We start from the raw sequence: 8116 nt of genomic DNA, 5'->3' as shown, positions 1-8116 counted from the left end.
CGGGGGTTGGGCTGGATGACCCCCCCGGGGTCCCAACTCTGCAATTCTACCATTCAATTGCAGCTGTGACGTAACTGACAATTAAATCTGATTTTTCCCCCAGAGGGCTGTCTGAAGAATTTCCTCTTCTTGCGTAATTCCCAGCTGGATTCCTCGCTTGGAACATAGGACAACGGGCCCATCTTACTTGATATTGCCTGCACTGACCGCCAGCAGCGGCTTCCTGGGGTTGCAGATTCAAGCGTCTCTCCCAGCTCTGCCTCGAGACTGAACCCTTCTGCATTCAAAGCAGGTGTTCTAACCCTTTCCTGGAAAACTAAGATGGCCTGGTACTGCGTCGGACAAGGGGGACCTCAGAGATGCCTACACTGACTGGCAGCAGCAGGCAAGGGGATATTCCCAGACGCCTTTGTAGGATTGAGCTGTGCCACCAACATGTGCCAAGTGGCCTGCACATTTGAATTCTCCCCCAACCCGCTTTCTGCCCCCCAACCTCCTGACCTGGGCCTGCCCTAGATTCCCCCCCCCCAGTCACTTGGTCCTGGGCCAACGAGCTTTGGAAAGAGACGAAAGGCGTGCCCGTGTTTCTCCGCCGACGGGCAGGGCACCTAATCTGGGGCATACGGGGCGTGCCTCTGGGCCCACGCCAAACTCCGTGGGAGACAGGTGAACTCCTGGCCTCATGGGGCTGAATCGTGCCAGCAGGAAAACCCACGAGAAAGGAGATCCTGTTTGATGGCGGAATGGACTTCATTGCACGGTGCTTTCGCCGGAGCTTTTTCGGTGGATTCCTGCATTGCACGGGGTTGGGCTGGATGACTTTTGGAGGGCCCCATCAAACTCGACAGCTCTGCCATCCTAGTCTAATTCCTCTCTCGCCAGCTTCTTGCAAAGCCCAACCGGCCCAGGGCGAAAATGCAAGCAGACGGCAAGGGGGGTAGGGGTCCCCGAAATCCCCTTTTTGGATCCCCGCAGGGTCCTGTTCTCAGCCTGAGAAGATCCCAAGCAAGGTCTCTCACACCCTGCTGCGTTTATGCACCTCCAACCCCCACAGGCAGCGTTGCACAGTGGTTAGAGTGCTGGCCCGTTAGGACCTGGGAGTGAGACCTGGGTTCGAATCGCCACCGAAGCTTCGCTGGGCAGTCTTGAGGCTCTCTTTCGGCGGGGAACTCAGCTAAAGCATCCAGGGCAGAATAAATAAATCAGGTAGACTGCGGTGATCTGTGGAGGCTCCATGCACTGCCAGGGAAAAAAGTATTTCATGGGGAAAACAGGACCAGGATGGGTAGAAAACAACAACAGCAACACAGAAAACGTTTTGTTTGGAGCAGAAGGGGCCCTTGGCACCAGAGCAAAGGGAGCTGGCACCATCTGTCCCCTGGCACCGTCTTCCACCGACTTTGCTGACCCCTCCTGGCCTCAGCTGAGAACTAAGTTCGAGTCCCGGTGTGTTGTCTGCAAAGGACACGGCGACGCTTAGTGGCTCAAAAAGGAACAGCGTCGCTCAACAGAGTTACAAAAAACAACAATCAGAAGTTGTTTTCGCTAAATTGGGCTTAGCAAATACAGTGGTCCCTTGGTTCTCAGACTTGATCCGTTCCGGAAATCCCGTTCCAAAACCAAAGCGTTCCAAAAGCAAGGCGCGCTTTCCCATAGAATGTCATGCAAAACGGATTAATCCGTTCCAGTCTTTTAAAAACAACTCCTAAAACAGCAATTGAACATGGATTTTACTCTCGAGACCATTGATCCGTAAAACGAAAGCAAAAAAATAAATAAGACCCTAACCAACTTAAGGTAATAGGGCCCTTTCTATGTCCAGCTGTCCTTTGTCCACAACAATTTGTTGCTGTTTTTTGTGTGGAATACTGTATATGCTATATGGTAATTTATGGACCTCATCGGTATCTCAAGCCATTTGCACATCACAAAATATGTATTTTATCAAAGTCATTGTTGAACTGAAATACAGTTAAGAAGAAGTATATTAAGAGTGAAATAATGATGAGGCTCTAACTTAAAATGATTTTTGATTCCTAACAAACTTTATAACACAAACGCATGGACATTTGGCAAGAACAAAAGTTCCTTTGGAAACACAATTAACAAAGACTCCTCATCTAGTCTCTAACTTGCTAGTATCTAACTTCCTATAACGTGACATAATAATAGCTGTAAATATATGATGCAAACTACTAAGAATGATAAATAGCAGAATCTAGGCACCCTATATATAAAGGTAAAGGGACCCCTGACCATTAGGTCCAGTCGTGGCCGACTCCGGGGTTGCGGCGCTCATCTCGCTTTACTGGCTGAGGGAGCCGGCGTACAGCTTCCGGGTCATGTGGCCAGCATGACTAAGCCGCTTCTGGCGAACCAGAGCAGCGCACGGAACCGCCGTTTACCTTCCCGCCGGAGCGGTACCTATTTATCTACTTGCACTTTGAGGTGCTTTCGAACTGCTAGGTTGGCAGGATCAGGGACCGAGCAACGGGAGCTCACCCCGTCATTGCGGGGATTCAAACCGCCAACCTTCTGATCGGCAAGTCCTAGGCTCTGTGGTTTAACCTGCAGCGCCACCCGCGTCCCCGACCACACACACACACACACACACACACACACACACACACACACTATATCTGGAAAGGAGCAAAGCAGTGATATTTGAGGGAGCAGGCTAGCAGGCGAGGCCCATGACTTACATCAGAGGAGCCTACACAACACAAATAACTGTTGCTGGATGTAGGTTTTATTCCATTTGTTTTTCATCTTATATTTTGGAAATGTACATCCAGTTTTTTCCCCTTAAAATTTTTTGGGGGCCTGCAAGAGAGTGGGGCCCTAAGCTAGAGCTTGTTTAGCTGATACGTAAATCCAGCACTGGCCTAGATAGATAGATAAATAGATAGATAGATAGATAGATAGATAGATAGATAGATAGATGGATAGATGGATGATAGATAGATAGATAATATTTTGGAAATGTACAGCCAGTTTTTTCCCCTTTAAAAATCTGGCACTGGCATAGATAGATTAGATGGATAGATAGATGATAGATAGATAGATAGATAGATAGATAGATTAGATGATAGATAGATAGATAGATAGATAGATAGAGATAGATAGATAGATAGATAGATAGATAGATAGATAGATAGATAGATGTAGATGGATGGATAGATAGATAGATAGATAGATAGATAGATAGATAGATAGATAGATATTTTGGAAATGTACATCCAGGGTTTTTTCCTTCAGTTTTTTGGGGCCCCCAAGGGAGAGGGGCCCTAAGCTAGAGCCAGTTTAGCTTGTACGTAAATCTGGCACTGCTTGAACCCGTGGCTTCAAGCCTCAGGAAAGGAGATTTCAATGTCCCTCCCAATTCTATGATTCTATGTCTCTCCCTGAGCTTGGGCAGCTGCTGCCGGTCAGGGTGGGCCATATGGCCCCGCCTAAATGGGCAAACATGCCGAGCGATTACGCACCAGGAAGCGTCACCAGGCAGTTATCAGCCGAGTCGTGCCGGATCCAAGCAGCGGCAAGGAGCTTCGGCGTTTACCAAGCTGGTTCTGCGTTCGAGTGCCGCTGAGTAAACAGCATCTCTGAGATCCCCAGAAGGGTTTCTGGGGGGGGGGGAGATGTCACTGCCTGGAAATGGGCCTGGCAGCTGCGAAAAGGCCAAATTCCACCCTCGCGAGATCCTGAGCAAGGGAACTGGAAATAAAACTGCCAATATATACTGCATATTTCACTTCCAATGTTTTCTTTTGAAATCTTTACGATGTTTGTTCCCTTCGCCGCATCTAATACGCATCGTGCAGCCCACTTCCTTTGCAATGTTTTATTGGGAATGTTTTAGTTTCCTGTTAATTTTGTTGCTTTGAATGTTGCATTTTATACTCATCTTTCTTCGGGAAAGTTTGGGTCTAGATTGTTTTATTTGGTGTTTTAGTGTGTTGTGAACCGCTGTGAATGGTTATAACAAGGCGATGATTGGATTTTAATTGAAAACGAATAATAATAATAATAATAATAATAATAATAATAATAATAATAATATACCCCCCCAAAAGAGCAAGGAGATGGAGATCTGCCGGGTTGTGAGTGCGGGAACCCCTCTCAAATTATATAGGTGCCTGAGCCCTCGCCAAATTCCCCACAAAGAGGCCGGACACCTGCAAATTTCTGTGCCAGGGCCTTGCGCCCCGTGTGCCACCCACAAATTTCTGTGCCAGGGCCCTACACCCTGCATGGCACCCACAAATTTCTGTGCCAGGGCCATGCACCCTGCGTGGCACCCACAGATTTCTGCGCAAGGGCCGTGCACTTTGCGTGGCACCCACAAATTTCTGTGCCAGGGACAGACACCCTGTGTGGCACCCACAGATTTCTGTGCCAGGGACGGGCACCCCTTGTGGCACCCACAAATTTCTGCGCCAGGGCCCTGCACCCTGCGTGGCACCCACGACGGCGGGGCCAAGCCTGCTCTTCTGCCCTCTTACCTGGGATCAGGTGCATCTTCCTTCTCAGGTAAGTCTGGAAGGCGGTGTAGTCGCTGTAGATGGTGTTCATGCCAACGCTCTTGCCCTCCAGCCAGTGGGCAGTGGCCAGACCACGGGCGCAGACGGCCAGCGCTCTCACCTTTCCGTTGTTTTGTTGTGGTCGACATTTTATGAATTTCCCAAAAATAACAGAAACGAAAAGAAAAAACAAGACAAAATCATCACAGAACCAAAAAACGCACATCATAAAGCAATTTTTAAACTATGTTTTCTTGCACCACTTCCTACTGTTTTATGCCTGTTCCTGCAGGTCTATAAAACCTTGTCCAGTTTCAAAGCCTCCTTCACCTTCTTACAAGCAACTTTTGAAAGTTACACTGATGTGGAAATTTATGCGCAAAGCTTAAGAAATACACATTAAACATTTGCCCTTTTAAAACAACACAACACAACAACACAACAACACAACACAAAGTTCTCTTTCTTCCTTGGGGTTCAAATCATCTCATTTCTCCTGCATCATTCCATAATTTATTTTGCCAGTCTTCTTTTTTTTTGCTCTATAAACCCACCAAATCCTGAACATCCCAATAGCATAACTTCAGGGTTTTTAAAATAAAAATATTTTTCAGCATTCTCTCACCTTGACCCTCTTGGTGACGTCCAGCACTACTTGCCCGGAGAGGACCTCTCCGCCCCGGTAGACGGTGCCACCTCCGGGGTGGCCATCCAACTGCACCGCGAAGCCCCTCACCCGGGTGAAGGGGTTCATGTCAAAATAAGGGGGTGCCCCTCTCGCCAGGGAGCTCCGTGGGCACGGTGCCTTGCTGGAAGCTGGCAGAAACCCTCAGAAAGGGGCAAATTTGGGGGCAGCAGCTGCTGCTACTTCGGGGCAAACTGGGCTCCAACTCCTGCGCCCTCGGACAGCGCCCGGGCTGAACTGACAGCGACAGGCAAGGAGAGGGAAAGACCTTTGCCAAGAAGACCCCTCCCTCTGCCCCCCTTCTCTTTCCAAAGCCCTCCTCCTCCTTCAAGGGAGCGTCTTAAAACTACAGGAGCCAGAGAGGCGGCTCCGGGGTGCCAGCTGCCGCAAAGCGCAAGGCAGGAGGGGGCCCTGAGTTCGAATCCTGGTCCCTTTGGGGTGGGCTTTCCCTTTGGCACAGCCGTGGGTTTTTTGTGGATCTACAAAAGGGGGCGGGCGCTCAGAGCCAAAGCATTGAAAGGAACTCAACTGACGGCAAATATAACAATAATATGAAGGCGCTTTTTAAAATTTAAAAAATTCGTTTCTTCCACTCGAATCCGGGACTGAATTTCCTCTTACATCCCTCCTGCAAAACGCTCTTGTGGGTGGGGAGGGCATCCTCAATCGGTAGACTCTGAATCTCGAGGTTGTAGGTTCGAGTCCCGAATTGGGCAAAAAAAATAATTCCTGCCTTGCAAGGGGTTGGGATGGATGACCACGCGGGGTCTCCTTCAACTTTACGCACTCTTCTCTGGGCCCCTCGCTCTGACATCAGCTCAGCTGCTGCGACGTTGGCAGCGGGAGGGGAGTGGAGGTTTAGAGGAAGAGACTTCGGAAACTTTCTCCAAAAGTTTGGCAGAGCCCTTATCTCCCAGTTGCAGGAGCGGCTGGCGGGGCGAAAATAAGCCCTGGGACGTGCGGAAGGAGGCGGTGGGGGGGGGGCACACAGGCAGAGGGAACATCGGTTTTTCACATTCCTTCCCTGCCATGCCCGCCCTTGCCACGGGGCCGGGTTCGGCGGAGGCGCGTTTTTGCGCAGGAGGAGAATTTGTGGCTCCGGGGTTTGGGTGCGAAGGAGGGGGGAAAACGAAGGCGAGAAACGACAAGGGGGTGCCCCCTCCCTGCTGGCGGGGAACAGAAGCCAGGGGTCGGGTTTCAAAACTAGGGATGCGGTGGAGAGTTTTGGGGGCTCGGGAGTAGGAGTTTCCTAGAAGTACGTGGGAACAGGACATCAAGGTCTTACGCACTCAGGGTCTCACACTCTTCCCTAGAATGTCTCACTGATGCCAAACACCTAAACAGATTACAGTGGTACCTCATGACTGGGAAAACCAGAGCTTGAACTATACAGTGGTACCTCGGGTTACATACGCTTCAGGTTACAGACTCTGCTAACCCAGAAATAGTGCTTCAGGTTAAGAACTTTGCTTCAGGATGAGAACAGAAATCGTGCGGCAGCGGGAGGCCCCATTAGCTAAAGTGGTGCTTCAGGTTAAGAACAGTTTCAGGTTAAGAACGGACCTCCGGAACGAATTAAGTACTTAACCCGAGGTACCATTGTAAAAGGACTTCTTTGGTTGTAACCTTGGTGAATAACTGTGTGACGCTGTGGCAAAATAGGCAAATGCTATTCCATGAAATGACCTTAACATATTGGAGAACTGGGCACAAGCTAACCAAGCGAGTTTCTGCAGGGACAAAAGTTAGGTTCCTCGCTTAGGCAGGAAGAAGCAGATGTGCAAATGTTGGATGGGGATACCTGGCTCACGAGTAGGACATGTGAAAAGGATCAAGGGGTCTGGGTGGACCACAAGCTGAATGTGAGCCCACCGTGTGATGCAGCAGCAAAAAAAGTGAATGCTATTCTAGGCTGCATCTGCAGAAGATTAGTGTCTGGATCAAGGAAAGTCATTTTTTTTTGTTGTTGTTGTTTAGTGGTGTCTGACTCTTCCGAGTCACATTGTGTTCAGAGTAGACCCATTGAGGGCTATGTGTATATATATTCAGGTTCATTGTTGTTGTTGAGTCATTTAGTCATGTCCGCCTCTTTGTGACCCCCTGGACCAGAGCACGCCAGGCCCTCCTGTCTTCCACTGCCTCCCCCAGTTTGGTCAAACTCATGCTGGTAGCTTCGAGAACACTGTCCCACCATCTCGTCCTCCGTCGTCCCCTTCTCCTTGTGCCCTCCATCTTTCCCAGCATCAGGGTCTTTTCCAGGGAGTCTTCTCTTCTCCTGAGGTGGCCAAAGTCTTGGAGCCTCAGCTTCAGGATCCGTCCTTCCAGGGAGCACTCAGGGCTGATTTCCTTCAGAATGGAGAGGTTTGATCTTCTTGCAGTCCATGGGACTCTCAAGAGTCTCCTCCAGCACCAGAATTCAAAAGCATCCGTTCTTCGGCGATCAGCCTTCTTTATGGTCCAGCTCTCACTTCCAGACATCACGACTGGGAAAACCATAAGTGACCATACAGCATATATTCAACACATATTCTACATGGACTGGTTGCACGGCAACATGTGCAAATGGCTTGAGATACCTCTGAGGTCCATCAATGACCATATAGCATCTATTCAACACAAAAAACAGCAGCAATTTGTTGTGGACAAAGGACAGCTGGACATAGAAAGGGCCCCGTTACCTTCAGGAGCCGAGGGCCGCATCAAACCTCAATCTGGCCCTGAATGTGAGCACTTGAAATATCCCACCCACCTTGCCTAACAGTAGAGCCGGCTCTGAACGGCAGCAGCGAGGCCGAAAACAAATGAACTGAGGTGGCCAAAAGGCGAAATAGAGATATAGGGTTTATTCGGTCAGGCAGATGTTTGCAGGGGTGATTTTCTTCCGGAGGGAATAATTCGGCAAGGTTCCCAG

The sequence above is a fragment of the Podarcis erhardii genome, assembly GCF_964252035.2.
Source record: "Podarcis erhardii genome assembly, chromosome: 18".
NCBI classification, from domain to species: Eukaryota; Metazoa; Chordata; class Lepidosauria; order Squamata; family Lacertidae; genus Podarcis; species Podarcis erhardii.
The sequence above is the reverse complement of the archived record's forward strand: the minus strand, read 5'-3'. Positions refer to the sequence as shown.